This window comes from Armigeres subalbatus, chromosome 3, assembly GCF_024139115.2.
Source record: "Armigeres subalbatus isolate Guangzhou_Male chromosome 3, GZ_Asu_2, whole genome shotgun sequence".
Classification (NCBI taxonomy): domain Eukaryota; kingdom Metazoa; phylum Arthropoda; class Insecta; order Diptera; family Culicidae; genus Armigeres; species Armigeres subalbatus.
This window is the reverse complement of record NC_085141.1, coordinates 112,569,159-112,589,688: the sequence shown is the minus strand read 5'-3', so window position 1 is coordinate 112,589,688 and position 20,530 is coordinate 112,569,159. Positions and strand designations below refer to the sequence as shown.

Below are 20,530 nucleotides of genomic sequence, written 5' to 3'. Positions count from 1 at the left end.
TGGCTTTCGGTCAATTCCAACGAAACTTCGGTAAAACTTGGGTTCTTGAACCCATGTGTATCAGATAGATTTACACAGCAGTTGTACGACCAATTTTGGCTTGTGGATGTCTTGTGTGGTGGCAAAAAGGTGAAGTGAGGACAATTAAATCTAAGCAAGGCCATCTTCAAATGATGTGCCTAATGGCAATGACTTGTGCATTCTCTTTGACTCCCACAGCTGCTCTTCGACATGACCTCACCACACATACATCTCAAGCAAGAAGCATTTTATTGTACATAGGACTCTGTTTTTACACAATTTTTTTTTCGCTCGTATTTTTGATCGTGTGACTTCAATTTGCCACCAAAATCATTTCAACAAAATCCCAAATAATTCGAAGAAAAATCACATAGTAATTAATATGCGTTTAACATTTAGTGGATTGGACATCTGGCTATTTGGAGAGAAGTATGTCGGACAGCATTGTTTGTTACACTGACGGCTCCCTCCTCGAAGGTAAAGTGGGTGCAGGTGTCTACTCCCGTGAGCTGAGATTGGAACATGTCCACACACTGAATAGACACCGCACTGCCTTTCAAGCATAAATATTTGCCATTATGTGTGGAGTGCAATCCGTATTGCAACAACACATTATGGTCAAAGTAATATACTTCTGCTCATATAGCCAAGCAGCTATAAAAGCTCTCGCTTCGACCAACTCAAGGTCAAACTTAGTAATCGCATGTCGAACTCAAACTAAGGAACTGAATTCAGTTAATACTTTACACCTTATATTGGTGCCTGGCCTTTATTTTATAGCTGGAAACGAATTGGCTATTGAGTTAGCTCGCACAGGAGCATCAAAAGACCTTATTGGTCCTGAGCCAGCTATTCCAATATCTATGTGTTTTGGTTGAAGCGTTTGATTAGCTTTTGCTTGTCGACGTGAACCCAAACTACTGGATTTGGATTGGATTTGGATTGGATTCGGATTGGATTTGGATTGGATTTGGATTGGATTTGGATTGGATATGGATTGGATTTGGATTGGATTTGGATTGGATTTGGATTGGATTTAGATTGGATTTGGATTGGATTTGGATTGGATTTGGATTGGTTGGATTGGTTTGGATTGGTTTGGATTGGTTTGGTTGGTTTGGATTGGATTTGGATTGGTTTGGATTGGTTTGGATTGGTTTGGATTGGTTTGGATTGGTTTGGATTGGTTTGGATTGGTTGGATTGGATTTGGTTTGATTGGTTTGGATTGGTTTGGTTGGTTTGGATTGGTTTGGATTGGTTTGGTTGGTTGGTTTGGATTGGTTTGGATTGGTTTGGATTGGTTTGGATTGGTTTGGATTGGTTTGGTTGGTTTGGATTGGTTTGGTTGGTTTGGATTGGTTTGGATTGGTTTGATTGGTTTGGATTGGTTTGGATTGGTTTGGATTGGTTTGGATTGGTTTGGATTGGATTTGGATTGGTTTGGATTGGTTTGGATTGGTTTGGATTGGTTTGGTTGGTTTGGATTGGTTTGGATTGGTTTTGATTGGTTTGGATTGGTTTGGATTGGTTTGGATTGGTTTGGATTGGTTCAGATTGGTTCGGTTTGGATTGGTTTGGATTGGTTTGTATTGATTTTGTATTGGTTTGTGTTGCATTTGGATTAGATTCGGATTGGATTTGGATTGGTTTGGATTGGTTTGGATTGGTTTGGATTGGTTTGGATTGGATTTGGATTGGTTTGGATTGGTTTGGATTGGTTTGGATTGGATTGGTTTGGATTGGTTTGGATTGGTTTGGATTGGATTTGGATTGGATTTGGATTGGATTTGGATTGGATTTGGATTGGATTTGGATTGAATTTGGATTGGATTTGGATTGGATTTGGATTTGGATTGGATTTGGCTTGGATTTGGATTGGATTTGGATTTGGATTGGATTTGGATTGGATTTGGATTGGATTTGGATTGTATTTGGATTGGATTTGGATTGGATTTGGATTGGATTTGGATTGGATTTGGATTGGATTCAGATTGGATTCGGATTTGGATTGGATTTGGATTGGATTTGTATTGCATTTGGATTGGATTCGGATTGGATTTAGCCGTCATAACATCGTTCCGGCCATTTAGGGCCACACACAAATGTTCAAATATAGGTTGTTAGCCTCATTGAACATTATATTTTGTATATATGGGGTACTACAGGGTCCGACAATTGAAGTGTTACATTAAAATAAACAGATAAATTGATCAAATTAAGATATTTTGTTTCAATTTTATTCAATTTCACAAGAAAATATATCTCTTTTTTAAAATCCACTGGACAAATTAATCTTTTTATTTTTTGTCGTTGAGCTAAACCACTTGTCGCAGACGATCGAGGAACGCATCGTACGAGGCCCGCAGGTGCTTTTGTGTTATTTTACCTGATGCCTCAAGATGTTGCTTCATGATTTGCACATAAAAACATGATATTTTACAGCAGACGCGGCCTCCAACAAATTCCAGAGAGTGAAAATCATAGGGTTAAGGCGCAGACAGACGTTCAAGTTCGACTCACTAACTTGTGTAAAAAACATGGCCGACGTTTTGCCAAGTAGCAATAAGCGAAGAGATGGCGCCACATGTCAAAACACAAACGTTTTGTTTTGATTTTTGATTTCGTCAAAATCTTTTAGTTTCTTGATCGGATCTGCTCGATGGGACTCTTAATAAAAATGCATGATCACGCACACACGCGCTGTTGAAAAATGAATCGAAAAATGCTCAGCACGCCAGAGATGATATTTGTTACTCAGGAGGGGTTATTTCATTTTTGATTTTTAAATTCTTTTCCATCTACTTGACTGGACTATTCGTTAGTTTTGCAATGGAAAAAATGTATGATTTTCCGTCCAGGCACATGTTTTGAATCACAATCGCCAAAAAACACGCATGTGAAAGGATCTAGGTAAAACAGCCAACGCGAAGTTCCGAAAAGATGGTAACAGCATCCACGCAGCTTCACAATTTCTTTACTATATCGTGGCAAGAACTGCTAGTAAAGTGATTCGCTTAGCTACATTGTCGATTGTAAAGTCGTTCAGATAAAAATGATTTTTGCGGCCGCGCGGGAGATCTTTTTTGAGTGTTTCTGTTGTGCTTCCATGGTTCGGTGGGTGGCAAACGTGGGTAAGGTAGAAGGCGATATGGCAAAACGTCAGTTTTCATGTAGCAATAAGTTGTATAGGCGGCGCTAGCGTGCTATGCAATTCCAACGTATTTAAATTTGAAAATTTACACAAGAAAATCGAATTCAAATGTATGAGCTTAAACGTCTGTCTGCGGTTAAGGTCTGATGAACTCGCTGGCCGCTAGCACGAAATGAATGCTGAAAACTTGCTTCACTTTTTGAGAAATTTGAATATATTGACATATGAAGAGAGATTCCTGAACAAAATATAACCAGAACACATCGAGATACAGAGATATCAAAATAGGGAGGATATCGATATATAGAATGTATGTAGGAAAGATATCAAGATGCAGAGAGATTATTTTTACTCATTTATGTAGCAGTTCGATTGCCGGACCCTGCATACTTTTCATTAGTTCGGTTTTATCACCTCTAGGTATTAAGATTTTAAGCTGAAACCTTGGTATCGCTGCACTGCCTTCACTTTAAAAATGAAGTATTTTCTGTTAACCTAAAAGGAATTGAAATAAACACAAAGAAATTATGCTTGTCCAACAAAGTGAACACCTAAAAATCTAAATCCTTTGTATGCACAAACTGTGCTGTGAACTTGTAAAAGTCGCTGAGAAAATCGAAATTTCATTTACGTTGCATTGCCATAGCAACGGGTACCAAACAATCAACCGCTGATTCAAAGGGCTTGGCGCACCAAAACGTTCACTTCGCAAAACTTACCTTTGCTTGCTGTTTCGCTTTTTCAATCGGCTTCTCAGAATGGCGACACATTTCCACTCTTTAAAGCATAGCGCTCTTCCAGGGCGTGTGCACCGTTTTGATTTAAATTTCGATCATGATTGGTCTTTAAGAAGTCACTTTGACTTCAAGTCGACAAAAAAAATGTAACACAATTATTCTTCAGCAGCAATATAATTCTCCAGATTGGAAACCATCATTTATTATATATTTGTTAGCGATGTTACTCAGAATTCGGAATTTGCTCCATAACGGTACACCTGAGTGTGTTTACCGCCTTGAACACTTTACTATGGAAACTCGTATAACGAGCTCGTTACAGGTAATAAGATAGCTACTTTAGAGAATGCAAATGGGGAGGAACGACAGCCCTAGGTAGGTATACCACCCACCCATTCTCACCCCTCAGTCCGAACTTGAACACTTCTTCATAGCATGTCATTGTAAAAGCTTTTTATTCCTGTGTTGTAAGTACTCCACGAGACGCCAACCGACGTCGGGCGGCAGACAACCATCGCATCGAGCAAGGTCGTTTGCCCGTTAATGCTGTGCGATGTGAATACGGGCAAAAGCTAATCCCTTGCAGGGCAATTTAGAGGAAAATTGACTTTTCCTACGCAGCGACTGTTTGCGGCTGGCTGGGTGCGGTTTTCGGTGGAACGTTTCCATCGGTGCGAAAACGCGTGGGAAAATGAGAGAACGTAAAACCTACCGTCTCTCTGCGCTAAGAATGGGATTAGTGTGAATGAAATATGAATGGCTGGGAGCAATAAACGAATTGAACACTCTTCGGGAAGTTTGTGACAGAAGATAAACAAATTTGTATAATGAGCAACAATATGCGTCATTGTATTTCTGAATCGATTGGATTTACATTATTTAGACATCATTTGTATGAACTTTATTTAGAATAAAAAAAAATATTACGGAAAGAGCTTTATGCTTGAAATCTCATGAAAAGATCGATGAAGCTTATTGGAAATAGCTTGAAAGCTAGGTTTGTTGATCCTATTAGATTCATGGCATCAAGATCTAACCAAACTCGACTTGTTCAATAAACGATTAATTTAGTGTAATTTTTGAACCCCTTGACTGATTTCCACCACCTTTTTCTAAGGAAGACGACTTGTGACATTTTGCTCGTAAAAGTAAAACGAAAATAATTTTAAATCAATACATACGTGATTTTTTTTGTAAAATATCCTCAGTAATAAGATTGACGGATATCCGATACGATTCGTGATCAATTGAATCTGCTGAACGTTTGGACAGAAAAATGGGTAATTTTTTGTTGGCGCTTGATGTGATTTAGCAGAACTTCGGCCATTTATGAAACGAAAATATTGTATCGAGAATTCTTTATTTTAAGGAAACGAGGATCATTTGAAATGCGGGAGCTTATTGGAGTTGGGTATTGGTCAGAAAACGAATAGTTTAGTATAACTTCTGAACCCCTTAACTAATTTCCACCAAACTTGAAACACATATTATTAGCAAACGATTCTAGATGGGACGGTTATTGGTAAAAGGGAGGGGTATGTAAAGAGCAATTGGCAAACGATCATATGGCATAATTGTGTTCAGCGTCGAAAGTAATTTCTTCTTTAAAAATAGGCGTGATCTTCGATCTACTTTATGTATATGAAAAATACATTTCACGATTCCAAGTTATGTCAAATGGCGTTATGCCAAATGACTTTATACCAAATGACCCAGGCCCCCTTAAAAATTACATTTTCCCGCAAATAACATTTCCCCGGAAATACTCAGATTATAATAGGAATTTATTTAACGGAGTCAATAATGAAGTATCAATAAAAAACACAATTGCCCTGTTGACCAATTGGTTTTCAAGAAAATTATTTAGCTCTTTTAGTGGAATGTTTCACCAAGTCGATTCAAGTACTAGACACTGAAGACGACCTTACAGTTGAGGTCAAAATACGTATTTGTAAAAGTAATACGAAGTGGTGGAATTAAATGGAATTTTGCTAAACTCGTCTTATGACAGCAATTGGTTTTGTCATTTTTGACTGTAGAAAAACCTGTAAAAACATATAGCTAGTGAAATATAAAAAAGCATTTTAAAATATTTGAAGAAGTTTTAGACGGAAAGTCTCTTATTGGTTCACTTTCTATGGATTTAAAATTTATTTGGAGATCAACCCTAGAGTAGGATATATGTTGAAAAAAACAATGACTTAAATATGACTGAATCTTACCATAAAATAAGTTTCTGCAACTAAAATTCATCGAATTATACTACTAGGACCAGCGTAATGAATAAAAATAAAATCCCAACAAGTCTCACTCGACAAGCAACAAGAAAATAGTGCAAATATACGTTGAAAATTTGGCTAGCATACAAAAGAAAAATATTTGCTCACACATTCAACAGGATAACGACGATAATGGCTGGTCCCGATGCAAAGGAAAGCAGAAAAGTTGAAAAAGGGGAAAAACGTTTAATATGCACTCTCTGATGGACGAGATGGCCCTTCTATTCAAAGCTACATTGCTTACATTGATGGACTCAACGGACAGCACTGTTATTGCATGCAATTCTTTTGGCAATTGGTTACTTGAAAAAAATGCTATTCTAAAACACATGTAGCTTTCCAACATTGTATATATTGAACCATTTCCCCTTTACAAGTCTGAACCTAACTCGGTTGGGGAGCAGCAGGAGCACTTTACTCTAGTAGCTTCATACTGGAGATATTTTGCTTCCTGGGAGGAAAACATGCGGAGTGTGGATTCCTCTCTGCGATAAAGAAAAAAAAACAAATTTATCTTTTCTCTGTTGAGCACAGCGCGGTTTCGCCACTGACTGGATTCTAAACGGATCGTGCCGGTACATCCAAAGGCGTGATGATGATACCATCTTTCCGTTACATTTTTTTTTGCTTCTGAATAGCTTACTGGGGACCAGTAGAAGTGCTGTGGCATGATTGTCGGAATAGGTGTTCGTTACTGGCAAGTGCTAAAGTTTATCATTTGCATTATTCGGTTTTTGGAACAAAGCGTGAATTGAACTTAAAAAGATTATACCTATGTAATGAAAAATTTAAAATTTTATGCTAGGCCTTCTTCAACTGTACTGCTGGTCATACTTTATGAGAGTTTTAATTAACGACTCAAAATATTATTACAGGTACAGTATTAGTATGGTGGCGTTCATAAGCAAACGATCTACCATGGACCAAGTGTTCGCCAGACAAGCTGTGGCAGGTGAAGCACGAATACAAATTTACAAATAAACTGACATGACGTAAGATGCCAAAGAATCGGGGAATGTGTGTAGTTCAGATTCAGTTTTACAAAATCACGTAATGGCACATTATCTTGCCAGGGGAGCAAAATGGATTCCGAACATGACTCATATTCCGAACACTGGCGTTTTAGTGCTCTCAAACTAAAATTGCATCGGTTGTAGGTTCAGAGGATCAATATAACAAACGATTGCAATATCCTAATTGGGAAGGGACGATGATGATGAATACATTATCCTATGGAAAGAATTAGCAAATAAAGCTTAAATGGTCATTTAAAAGCGAGTGTTCGGAATACCTATGTGTCATGTCCGGGATTTTAGTCAAAACGGTATAAGGGTCAAGTAAAGTAAGCCACCTTCCTCGAGCTTTTATCGTTGGTGTCGGAATCGACATAGCCGAAAAGTGAGTCAGACCAGCAGCTTGCCGGAAAGGAACTAGCCTAGACCTCAAGCTGTTGGTCTGACCAACGGCAGCTTCCGGGTGGGCGCGAAAGGCCTCTTTTAACCGGGTCCCAGGGCGTACGAGCGAGGGGAGATTCAGAATTTTAGGGATCATACCTAAAACGCGGTACTTTAATTTAAAATTTTACTAGCAGACCCGACGAAGTTCGTTTCGCCTAAAATTGATGTATTCTCTGCTTAGTTCTCGAGTTATGCAGAAATTTCTGTTTCATTTGTATGGGAGACCCCCTTTCCAGAATGGGGAGGGGTTTCAAACCACCACAAAAACATATCTTCCCTTCCAAAACCTCCACATGCCAGATTTAATTCCATTTGTTTGATTAATTCTCGAGTTATGAATAAATTGGTGTTTCATTTTTATCCTCATGGTCTCGAACCATCGTAATAACCTTCCCCGACACCAAAAACCTTTGCATACAAATTTTCACGTCGATTGGTTCAGTAGTTTCCGAGTCTATAAGGGTCAGACAAACAGAAATTCATTTTTATGTATGTAGATTACACTATCAGGGCGAAAAATGGTTTACACTGTTGGACGGTGGTGGAATTTTTTTTTATCCGTGGCAATTAGACGTCGGTTAACCCGCTGAACGTACTGGCTGCAAGGGTATCGCCAGGAAGCTGGACGGTTCTGGACACTGTCAGTTCGAAAACGTTCTTGGTTTTTCTCGACGAGTATGGCAGGACCGCTGGTTCTGAAAAGCCAATAGCTGAGGACAACCGTAAATGATCGTCGGACGTGAAATCGCACAATGATTGTGATCGGCTTGAATGGTATCGAGCCACTGGCAACAGCGGCGCACTACGGAGAGTCGGGTAGAAACACGTTGGTGTACTAGGGGCTGGAGGCTGGACGCGTTGACCCAATAGTGGAGGAACTAAGCACGTTCAACCACTATTTCTTTGTTTACACCAAGTATATTTAGGGGGGTCCCGTAGCGTAGTTGGCTACACGTTCGCCTTAAAAGCGAATGGTCATGGGTTCGATTCCCAGCCCCTCCACCAAACCCTCGTCAGTCGCCGGATGCGCAGCCCATGCGGTAGCGTATTGGGGAACGCGTCTCACCGTCACGGTTGCCTGATGACGACTCACAACTTGTTCTTCTCGGAGGCATCCCTCCAACGGACCCGGCTTAATGGTAACTGAACAATGCAACGAACATTGGATGCACGACATGGACAAACGGACACAACGGACTGACGATGAGATGAACTGGCAACGACAACAATAATAGTATAGGAAATCTAAAAATAGATTCTGTGTGGTTTCTGCACAGCAGAATACCACAGTAGATATCGGCACAGTAGCGGTTAAGTAACACATAGTGCCTGAATAAATAAATAAAGGAATAAAAAAAAACAAGTATATTCGTTATTTACGTTATACCCTATCCGGGTTGTAGCTGGTGTGAGGCAAGGATGCACAGTGTTGCTATTTGTCGATTTCGTGCGCTTTTTTAATAGCATCGTTTCTGTTGATTTTTTCGCTGTAGTTTGTTTGGAGGAAACGTTAGATATCATAAAGGGCTTTTTTTGAGAAAATCTGTGAAATGATTAATCCACCTAAAAGTGAGATAAAAATTTTACTTCTTCACCTAAACCGTATATGCGCCTAGTGTCTTCGAGAAAGTTGTAGCGGATGGTATTTTAGGCCACTTTGCCAAAAATCATGTATCTGTGACTTATACTTTACTAGATACATATGTGACATTTACCGTGGAAGGCCCCTAAAATCAGTTTTTTGAGCATAACTTTTTATATGTTTCAGGCACTTTTACACCTTCTACAAAGTTGTTTGGCTAATAAAAATACACGTTTTGTAGAACATTGCGAAGCTCTATCTCTTAAAATTGATAAGTTATTTGAGAAAAATATGTTTTTCTAGGGTATTTGAGAATCGTATAACTTGGTCCGGCGCAAAATGGCGCAGACAACTTTTAGTTCTCTGAAGCTGCTGTATGTTGACTCTTGCCTAGCGATTTAAGCTTGTGTTTACGAAATTACAAACAGAGTTATATAGATTTTAAATTTTCTTGTTTTGGCCTTACTCGTACACTAAGATTATGTATAGGCTATAGGATCGCACTAAAACCAATATTTGATGGTGGCCCATAAGCCCATAGTTTTATATAGAAATTCGATAAACTGAGCTGATGTCTGTATGTGTGTATGAGTGTATGTGTGTATGTGTAGACATTTAAAAGACACCTTTTGCCTTTCTCGTACACTAAAGTGCAAAACTAAAAGACTTTTTATTAAGACTAGATATACACATAGTGTCTTCAGGGAAAGCTGTGGCGGATAGTATTTTGAGCCATATTGCCAAAAAGACACCCCATGTCTAACTATTATACTTTAAAAAATATGTGACTTTTTCAATGGAAGATCCCTAAAATCCCATTTTTTATCATAACTTTTCTATTTTTCCAAGACTTTTCCAACCTTCTACAAAGTTATTTGTCAAACAAAACTACACGTTTTTGTGGAACATTGCGAAGCGCTATCTCTTAAAGCTTAAAAGTTATGATAAAAAATGTGATTTTAGGGATCTTCCATTGAAAAAGTCACATATTTGTTAAAGTAGAATAGTTAGACATGGGGTGTCTTTGGCAATATGGCTCAAAATACTATCCGCTACAGCTTTCTCCTGAAGACACTATGTGTATATCTAGTCTTAATAAAAAGTCTTTTAGTTTTGCACTTAGTGTAATGAGAAAGGCAAAAGGTGTCTTTTAAATGTCTACACATACACACATACACTCATACACACATACAGACATCAGCTCAGTTTATCGAATTTCTATATAAAACTATGGGCTTATGGGCCACCATCAAATATTGGTTTTAGTGCGATCCTATAGCCTATACATAATCTTAGTGTACGAGTAAGGCCAAAACAAGAAAATTTAAAATCTATATAACTCGTTTGTAATTTGTGTAAACACAAGCTTCAATCGCTAGGCAAGAGTCAACATACAGCAGCTTCAGAGAACTAAAAGTTGTCTGCGCCATTTTGCGCCGGACCAAGTTATACGATTCTCAAATACCCCAGAAAAAACATATTTTCTCAAATAACTTTATCAATTTTAAGAGATAGAGCTTCGCAATGTTCTACAAAACGTGTATTTTTATTAGCCAAACAACTTTGTAGAAGGGTGTAAAAGTGCCTGAAACATATAAAAAAAGTTATGCTCAAAAACTGATTTTAGGGGCCTTCCACGGTAAATGTCATATATCTAGTAAAGTATAAGTCACAGATACATGATTTTTGGCAAAGTGGCCTAAAATACCATCCGCTACAACTTTCGAAGACACTAGGCGCATATACGGTTTAGGTGAAAAGTAAAATTTTATCTCACTTTTAGGTGGATTAATCATTTCACAGATTTTCTCAAAAAAAGCCCTTTATGATATCTAACGTTTCCTCCAAACAAACTACAGCGAAAAAATCAACAGAAACGATGCTATTAAAAAAGCGCACGAAATCGACAAAAAGCAACACTGTGGGATGTATGCTATCACCGTTACTTTTCCTCATCGTAATCGATGAGATTCTGGTAGATGCGATTGACCGTGATCCAAACCGCGGGCTGTTATGGCAGCCTATAACCATGGAGCACCTAAACGACTTCGAATTGGCTGATGACGTTGCACTCCTCGCGCAACGGCGCTCTGATATGCAGAGTAAGCTCAACGACCTTGCCGAGCGCTCCTCCTCGGCAGGTTTAGTCACCAACGTCAACAAAACCAAATCTTTGGATGTAAACACGGTGACTCCTTCCAGTTTCACAGTAGCCGGGCAACCAGTGGAGAATGTTGAAAGCTTCCAATATCGTGGTAGCCAAATGGCGTCAGACGGCGGTACCAAGATCGACATAAGCGCACGGATCAAGAAAGCAAGGGCTGTCTTTGCGAGTTTAACCCTTAAATGCGCAATGTTGTTTTAAAACAATAAACCGAAAATACGTTTAATGTTAATACTTCCAATGGTTATTTTCATTAAAAATATTTCCGACGAATTGTAAAAAAATCGCCTTGCGCCTTTAAGGGTTAAGAAATATCTGGAAAAACAGGCAGATAAGTGAACGCACCAAAATACGAATTTTCAACTCTAACATGAAATCTGTGCTGTTATACGCTAGCGAAACATGGTGTGTATCAGTGGAGAACACTCAACGGCTGTAGGTGTTCATTAACAGATGCCTGCGGTATATAATTCGGGCCTGGTGGTCTCACAACTGGATCTCAAACAACGAGCTCCATCGTCGTTGTCACCAGAGGCCGATAGCAACAGCAATTAGGAATCGGAAGTGGGGCTGGGTCGGCCACACTCTACGTAGGGGCGGAAACGAAATCTGTAAACAAGCATTAGACTGGAACCCAGCGGGACATCGCAGCAGAGGCAGACCCAGAGGCTCATCCCAACAAACATTGGAAGCTGAAGAAGAGCTTGTTTCGTGGCGAAAAAGCTTTTTCAGCTAAAAAACTAGCTTGTTCAGCTTAAATTGTTTGTTGGGATGGCGGCAAAGCCTCAATAAAGAAATAAAATAAGTCGACCGAAATCTAACCTGGCAACAGGTTAAAGCAATAGCTGGGCAACGCTCAGGATGGAGATCTTTCAAGTCGGTCCTTTGCGACACCGGAGGTGTACAGGATCCATAAGTAAGTAAGTAAATATTCGTTATTTCAGTTACCGTCGTCGGGGGTGACAATGGGTCAAATGGGGGTGAGAATGGGTCACTGTTTCAAGTACTTAAAATTGTTTTAGAATAGATTGAATGTATCTGAGGGCAAGAAGACTAAAACATAAGAGACCTTTTTGAACGATTTTGCTCTACGACCTCCAGACTGCCGGTGAGAGGGATGACCCATTGTCACCCCCGATGGCGGTACCGTAAATATGCATTCGAAAGCTTATCAATTATGTAGAAAACGATGATTGATCGATTCGTAAAAGAGTCTACACCGAAAAAACTAATGAAAATTAAACGACATGTAAAAAATGTATAATGTAAAAATAAACTATATTTGATGTAATCACAGCCGTCATGTAAATTTATAATTATTTTGATTTAAATTTCAATGAAATCTGCTTTATTTTTACACGATCAAGCAATTTCAAATTGATTTAGATTGAAAATAACAGCGCGTTCGTTTATTTTTGCGTTTATTTTCATGCTCCAAATACATGTATCAGAATAAACGTAAATTTACAAAAAAAATCTGGCTGTGTATCACTGTTGCCTAAACTGATACTTTCAATTATTTGTGCTGTGTTCCAATAGTTTGTAATTGCCGGTCTAGCCAACCGGGAGCACTTCCGAGATTCCCCGAATCAACTGCCTCAGGGTCGGCACACTCTCGTATATTTATCGCGGGACAGGGAATCTTCGCACTTGAATAAATGAAAACCTACCAGCACTTTTTAACTATTTTCACGATTTTATTGGCTACACTCCCACTTCCTTATCCACTAGCTAACCTTACAAGGCGGGGCCCCTTTCTACACTCCACAACCACTTTCTCTCCTTCTCCGCGTTTCTGCTCTCGCTGTCTCTACGGATGGCTTCGACCACGTCTGGTCACGTTCCGCGTCGTGGGTGGCACCAAGGGCTCGTCGGCGGATAGTTGACGATCCAGCTGCGCGTCCTAGACGCGGATCGGTCTTCGGCGATTAACGGTGCCGGAATCTACCCGGCGACGACTACCCGAAATCTAGGACGACACAAGGACTCCCGTGAACTGGGGCCGTATCGCATATACAGCGGTCGAAATAGTGACACCACGGTGGAACAACAAGGTCCTAATTTGATTGAAACGGAAATCACGTATCACAAAAATGATCATAATACAGGCATTCCCTTGGGAATTCCGCAAGTTGCCTGGAGATGGGGTTGGGCGGTTACCTGATTTTCCTCCTTCTGCTCACAATCTGGTAACTTAAATCTGCTTGTATTTAAACTTCTAATTAGCGCTTTGCACATCTAGTTTTGTTCACGACTGCCGGGTAAGTGAACGACTTGTCCCAGACCAATCAGCCCCAAGGTTCATGGCCCCATCTCCGGTCATCGACTTTTCACAGTCTCCTTTCCTTTTTCGTGCCACACAATGAATTATTGGCAGTGGCTGATTTTCTACCCGCCGCTGTCACATCCAGGCGCTATAGTATATGCGCAAAATAGCCAGCAAGAGTTAACCGCCAGAAATTTGTATGGCGAAAGTCATCTAACGCGGGTTTTCTCAAAAAAAGAAACTTTTCATGAAAAACTATTTGGTACCGATTATGTAGGTAGGTGTTCGCTGCCATGCCTACCAAATATTTTTTTGTTAAAAGTGTTTAATTTTGAGAAATCGAATCTTAGATGCCTTTCGCCATACTGATTTCAGAAAGTTAACTCCTAGTGTGCCGCTGTAAGCACGCTCAAAGCAGGCGATTCATTGTGCAACCCATCATGGCCGCTCCCAACTCCGTATCCTGCGGCTCCTGGTGGTGGGTTGAAGAAGCTTGGAGGGTGGTTGGTAGCAGTTAAGGTGGTTGCTCCTAATAGCTATCTATTTGTATGCCAAGTGTACTCTGCTGGGGAAAAACCTTCAAACTCACACAAAAACATCCTGTCATACATATTTACGATTATTAAAATACAAAATCTCTTCTATACACACAATTAACAAAACCAAACACTTACAAGTTGCTGTATGTTTAAATGCGTGTTCCTATAGTTGCGAATCCCTTTGTTTCCATACGGGACTTGCAACTATAGGAACACTACCGCAATTATTGATGCAAAGCAGATAACAAGATAAGGTATCTCAATGATACTTCACCGATTTTGATGCAATACTCGGATTACATTCCCTATATCCACTCGAATACGAACCATGCCTTCATGTCTTACATCTGACAGTTCAAAGTGAAAAGTCACAATTCACTTCCCAAGCTTCACTTCTCATTTTTCATGAGAAGGGAAAAATAAAAAGTGAGAAGTGAGATATACCATTCTTCACATTTTCCTGCTCACTTCACAGTTTTTACTTCTCATATCTTGTTTCTCACTTCTGACGGGCTTGGTGGTCATATGGCTACCACTTCTGCCTTATACGCAGGAGGTCGTGGGTGCAATCCCAGGTCCGTTCCATTCCTCCTACTTTGTTTCTTTTCATATATTTCTAATGTTCTAGCAATCCCTAGAACTGTAAATGGACTTTCATACTGTTTCCATCTTTTATCCCTTTACCTACCTACAAACTTAATTAGTTCTAGCAGGTAACTGTTAGAATTCGAAATGATCGAAAAAGCTCGTGTCGGCATCCCTTTAATTTCTATCACATTGGCAACCCGTTAACCAAGACCAACCTCTGCCATAGAACCTAAGCCCCAGATTCCAACAAAAATTCCGCAGGAACTCGTGGCGAGTGCAGAAGTGTTCTCGGATTGCAGTGGGCGAGTGATTGCATCATCAAATCCTTCCCATCCCCATCCCATAGACCGTGAGGACAGGGTCAGCGCCGTTATCGACCATTCAGAATATGAGAGCTCTCGGATTGTGTGCACATTGAGGTTGGAGAGCAAATCCTATGCTTCCATCAATTGATTGCTCTGGTCAATCACGGAGTAGCAACTACGAAATGCACGGTCGTCATGCTCTTGTTTCTTACTTCTCATTTCTTATAAATCACTTCACACTTTATACAAACGAAAATTTGGAATGAGAAGAAAAAATTAATGAGTGAGAAGTTAGACGCCTCACTTCTCATCCCAACTTCAGCCTGTGAGAAGTGAGTGAGACGCCAGATATAAAAAGTGAAAAATGTGGAGTGTGAAGTGAGACGTCACACTCTGCGAGTGAAGTAAGAAATACGAAATAAAGAAGTGATGAATGATAGACGACACGTTTTACTACTCACTTTGATAGGTGAGAAGTAGGAAGTGAGATGTCCCATTCTTCATTCCATTTCTCACTTGTTACTTCTCACTTATCAGTCTCACTTCTCATAGTTTGAAGTGAGAATTGAGATTGAGATGTCTCACATCACACTTTTTACTTCTTACAGTGAAAATTGGGACTTCTTACTTCTCATTTCTTAGTTCTTACTTCTGACAGTTAAAAGTGAAAAATCACAAGTCACTTCTAATTTCTCAATTCTCATATTTCATGAGAAATTAAAACTGAGAAGTGAGATGTACTACTTCTCACATTTTACTATACACTTCAAATTTTCTACTTCTCATTTCCTCATTATCGTTTCTTTTTAACTCCACACGATTCGCGGTAAAGTGTTGGAATAAGATATGAGAAGTAATAACTGAATCTATGACAAAAGGTCGAAAGACAAAAGGTCGAAAGGACAAAAGGTCGAAAGACAAAAGGTCGAAAAGACAAAAGGTCGAAAAGACAAAACGTCGAAAGGGACAAAAGGTCGAAAGACACAGAACGTCGAACGAGACAAAAGGTCGAAAAGGACAGAAGGTCGAAAGGGACAAAAGGTCGAAAAGGACAAAAGGTCGAATAGCACAAAAGGTCTATCAAGAATAAGTTGATAACAAGCTGGGTGTATTCCAAAAGAATTTATGAAATGCATTTAACTTTAAGCAGAAATAGCGCACTCATCTAATCAATCAAAGTTGAAGAAAGAGCAATTTTCAAAGAAGGAGTAATTACTATAAGACAATTGAATATCTATTTAATTCTGAAAGAGATAAAAAGATTGTTAATAAGAAATGAATAAAGCTTGTATTTCGCGAGACCGAGTTGTCCTATACAGTTGGCAAAAAATGCTCTTTTGTTTTTCACTGTTTCTAACAATTAAATAAAATTCATCCAAAAAGTGCCAATAATACATGAATATCAAGGTTTTGCCTTTCTCGTATACTAAGTATACGTAAAGGCTATATGATCACTCCAAAACCAAACTTTTGATAGAAGGCTCGGAGACCCATAGTGTTATATACCAATCGACTCAGCTCGACGAATTGAGGTGATGTCTGTTTGTGTGTACGATTTTTTTTTTATTGGATTATGACACTTTCGTCTGCACTTCCTCGCAGAACTGCTTGGAAACATTCACCATTGGGCTCTGGGGATCACGCCTGCTAAGTTACCTTCCACAATTAGGTAATCTTACTTGTATGGAAATTTGCTTCCAACGTGGTGGGAGGAAAAACCCTCGGCTGAGGGAAAAAACCTCCTTTACTTGGTTTGTTACCTTGCTTCCCTTCGGACCGCAAAATAAACTGTCTACTTCATGGATTCTACCATTCGAACTTTCCATCTTTCCATCCTATTCGTGTCTTTGCCTAAACTTCTCCGGTACTACCAATATGCTTTACTTCCTTACTTTACTTACTTACTTGTGTGTATGTAGGTATGTATGTATGTGTGTATGTGTGTATGTGTACAAAATTTTGTAGACACACTTTTTGGAACTTAGCATTGGCCGAATTACTCGCAACAAGTTCCATTCGACTGAGAATCCTGTCCCATTGCTTGCTATTGAAAATTGGCCAGATGGAACTATGAGATCAGAAGTATGGCCAAAATACTATTTTCTATGCGCAAAACACGCTAAAAAACACTCACTCATATTTTTAAAAAATCCACGAGGAAGGCACCAACACCGCTAGGTGGATTAATCAGGTTTTTTGAATGTCACTTCGATCTGTCTGAATAGGGCAGGCCGCAGCCACACCGGTGTATTTGGTCGAAGTGACATTCAGAAAACTCAAACATCCATCTATTAGTGGTACTTATTGAATGAATTTTATTTAATTGTTAAAAATTGTAAAAACAAAAGAGCAGAGTTTTTACTAACTGTGTAGGGCAACTCCGGTTTCATTTTTATTTTTCATTTTATTTCTAATAACTTCATCTGCGTTTGCTCAATGAAGCCATAAGATAAGGAAAAGCCATTCTAAGTAGACCATCAACACATGTCTTGCTTAAACAGGCGTAAAACCTCATTTCTTTTCTTAAACATTACAATTTGGTTCGAGATTGATTCTTTCCGTTTCACTTTCTTGTTAATTTCAAACTTATGTCCCTTTGGACCTTTTGCACCGTTCGACGTTTTGTCCTTTCGACCTTTTGTCCAGTTCGACGTTTTGTCCTTTCGACCTTTTGTCCTTTTCGACCATTTGTCCCTTCGACCTTTTGTCCGTTCGACCTTTTGTCTTTCGACCTTTTGTCCCTAACCCGTAATAACTAATGAGTGCGAAGTGAGACGTCTCAGATCTCATCCTAACTCTATGTAAAGCGTTAAGTGATTAATGAGAAGCAAAAAGCCAGTAATGAGAAGATTTAAATGAGCAGTTATCACTTCTCATTGAGGGAGGTAAGAAGTGAAAACATGAGAAGCGATAAATGATAAGTGAAAATTCCAACTTCTCACTGTAAGAGGTAAGAAGTGAGATGTGTGATGTCCCACCTCTCATTTGATTTCTTCCTTGTTACTTCTCACTTCTCATTTTCACTGCTTACTGTGAGAAGGGAGAAATGAGAAATGAAAATTGATTAGTGTGAAGTCAGAAATGAGAAGTAAGAAGTGAAAAGAGAGGATTGAGATGTGAGAGGCGGAAAGTAAAAGAGGTAAAAACAGACAGATGAGAAATAATTTATCCAAAAGTATAGTATGGCAAAATTGTCATCATCATTTTTTAATCTTCCTAATCTAATCTAATCTAATTTTTCTTCTGTTCTGTGATTTTTGCATGATTTGGATTGTAATGTGCTTGTTTTATTTGGTCTGGACCTAATCTGCCAAATGATTTTTATAACCAAACAACTTGTTCCGCTTAATCTGAAATGTCAAAATTGATATATTAGCATTTTTCGGTGATATTTATACTAATACGAAAGGGATTAGAGGGAAGTAATGAAGCAACAGAATCAAAATTGATGTTACCCCAAGTGAGCGGCAAGTATGAAACGAGTTGAAGTTGAAAATTGACAGAGCACCAAATTTCAGAATAAGCATTGTTATTTTGCCTTACGTCGACCCAGCAACGCAACGACTTGGATAATGACGTGGTGGTGAACACTGTACCAAAATAGGCAAAATAACAGCAATTTCATTCCGCCAATATGCTTTTCAGCAAGAGTAAATAGTTTTAAGGATTTGTGGCACATGTTCAAAGACTCATAGAAGTTTGCTACGTGCTACGTCGCTCCACACATATTTCACACAAGCTCATACTTCGCCAAAATAAAATTCCATCGATTCGGCCAGTTCAGCTGTATGTTCCTTTCAGATGGGTTTCGACCAAATTAGAAAAAAAAGCTCTTTGACTTTTGGCCAGACGGCTTTTTTTTATTGGATTCCATTCATTGGACATTCATTTTATTTTCACAGGCCGTTCTACCAAATTTTGACGGAAAAATATATATGCATTCTATTCATATTTTGTTCTACGTTGCCATTATCTTTCAAATGGTGTAACAAGAACTTATCATGATATGATTTAAAAAATGCATAACACCGAATTTTCAAAAACTAGGAAATTTAAATGAATGTTGTAAAGTCTCCCAGCCATAGAGATCACAATACGCTGATATAATTTGGAAAGGTTGCCTAATTTTCAACGGGCTTAGCTTCATGTTCTTGAAAAACAATCGTGTTCAGACAAAGGCTACAGTTTTTGATTGTTGGTCACAATCTGGAGACTTATTACGACGATTATTCTAATTTAGATATTTTAACAACATCCTGCACCAAGTTTCTAATAAATTTTGTTACAGAAATTTGGGATAACAAAATAACATATGGTGATATAATTTTGATATGACCCTTCTAAATTATATCAGCGTTGTGATTACTACATTTACTACATTTATTATCATTGCCTACTTTTGAAAAATTCGGTGTGAAGCATTTTTTAAATCATATTATGATAAAATCTTGTTGCATAATTTATAAGATTTTTTTTTAACTCTATTAATGTGTTTTTTTTAATTCGAGAATTTAAAAGATAAAGGCTTCTAAAAACAAAATTATATCATAATAAGTTATAATAATCATCACAAGTGTTGAATTTGTGTTCAGTTTTTGTTATACTCTTCTAGTCGGGTATCACAGAGAATTAAAAAACGCCAGGATATTTTTCTGATTTTGCACAAAATCAAGCGCTGAATAATTTAGATTCCTACTAAATTAAACCGGCGTGGGCGTAGGAAACTAGTGTTCAATTGTGTGAGAAATTTTGCATAGTGGAGCGCCGATACAAAATTGTGGGCGACAGCAAAAAAAAGATTCATGAGAGCCTCTTGACTTTTGTGAGACACAGTACAGTACAGTTCAGAGCACATTGCCAGACATCGGATCACCATGTCGTGTGAGACCTAGCATTGTAGGTCATCAGCAACTCCAAATTCGGAAGAAAAATTTTGACATTAGATCCGCTTCCAAGTAACCTTAACAGAGCTGATATATGACTAGTTAGAATCAATGACATTCAAACGAAATAACTTTATCGGAATCGCAAATATTTCCAACCTTTTCCGATGGATCCTTTCTCACCTGTCGATGGTGTTATATTCAGTTGGCATGTTCGAACAAATCACGCCCTGAGTACTTCCGAATCATACGAATCACGTTCGGCCAGCAGTCAGCGTCTAAGGAAGTTTTTCTTTGGAACACTCTCCTTCGGTAAGAAATATGCTTGGTGGAAACATAAACCCTTGAATAATGTTAAATCTGATATACGACCAGTCTTTTCCCGACCGACTGACCGACCAACAGGCATCGTGTCATTGTACATATTTTCAGAACTGCTGAAGCGTCAAGATGGAAGTTATGAATTTTAATTTGTATAAATTTCCCATCAAATCAACCAACGAGAGAAGGGGTGCTGTTCCATATTGAACAAATAAAGCGAAGCTACACAGCTTTT

General features: G+C 38.8%; 1 protein-coding gene across 4 annotated transcripts in view; it reads right to left on the bottom strand.

Annotated features, from left to right (window-relative positions):
- LOC134221153 (uncharacterized) overlaps positions 1 to 20,530 on the bottom strand; it is a 230,076-nt gene that overhangs the window by 128,679 nt on the left and 80,867 nt on the right. The window lies entirely within an intron of this gene.